A 1,401-nucleotide genomic window follows, 5' to 3' on the forward strand; every position below is an offset into this window, starting at 1 on the left:
TATATATATATATATATAATAAATCAAATCATTTTTAAAATTAGAAAATGATACATAACACCTTGGTCCACGTAACATTGACGAAGTTATCAAGAAACACAAAATAGAGCAAATCACTCAAGAAAAAAATTAAAAATAATGAATTATAATCTGCAAATGAAGGAATAAAAGGTGAATTTCGTAAACAAGACAATATTTTGGACTTAATGCCCATTTTGTGAAACAGAAATTGGGTATCGATGGATTCATAAAAGTTGTGAATTATGTTGTCCAACATGTGGAAAATTATTTAATACAAAAGAACGTCTAGGTGAAGAGGAGATGCAAATGAAAATATTAGAAGAAGAACTTGCAGAACTTCAACAAAAAATGAAGCATCGGAAAAGAAGTATAAAGATCTCGAAGATTGATTTTACGAAGAATCAACAGAAAATAATGAAGAAATTTGGCATCTAAGGGACCATATTAAAAAAATTACTTGCGAAGGTCAAGAAGTCCAAAGATACTAGAAAAAAATTAGAGGAAGAAAAAGAATGTCTCAAGAAAATCTATTAGAAAAGGAAGAAGAAAATTTGCATTTAAAAACGCTTAATCAAAAGTTATTAGAATAAATAAAAAAATTAAAAGATGAGAAAGATACTAAAAATAAAGTCAACAATCCATAAAACGACGAGCTTTTACATCTAAGGAATCATAACCAAGCCCTACTTACGCAAATAGAGAAGCTTAAAAGTGACAAGAAGTCACTTAATGACAAGTTAAAACAACTTACTCAAGAAGATGTATTGAAGTCTCCAATTGTAACGATCCAAGTTGAAGATAAATGAACAAATACCGATCTAGTTAATATCATAACTCAAGAAGATGAGAAACCAACAAAAGTTAAAACATATTTAGATGTTGCAGTTCAAACAATGGAAATTCCAAGTGATGATTCTGTAACAAACTCAACGAAAACAACACTTGAAGTAAATGAGGAAATTACCACACACATGATAAGGGAAAATCCAACCAGAAGAACTCCTTATTGACATTTGAACCATAAGAGTAGATAACTAAGTTAGTCTATATATTTGAACCATTCAAAACGGAAACAACATATTTATGTTCCAAAGAATACCAAGGTTTGCAGAGTCTAGTCCTATGATAACAATCCATTTCAAAATTCCAGTGACCGGAATATTCCACAAAAGATTAATCTAGGATGGTCATATCCATTCTTAGTTTGGTAATTTTGTTTATCACTCAAAAGATCATATCGTCTTGTATCTACAAAGATGAAATTTCTTAGACGAGAAGATATTCAAAACAATAAAAAAAATCAAGCCCTTTCATCAATAGCTTTTAGGACAAAGCTTTATGAAGAGGAAGACAATGTTATGAATATAATTTATAGAAGAA

This window comes from Pinus tabuliformis, chromosome 3_2 (assembly GCF_031772625.1).
Source record: "Pinus tabuliformis cultivar Carrire ecotype Pingquan chromosome 3_2, CPIR1, whole genome shotgun sequence".
Lineage (NCBI taxonomy): Eukaryota > Viridiplantae > Streptophyta > Pinopsida > Pinales > Pinaceae > Pinus > Pinus tabuliformis.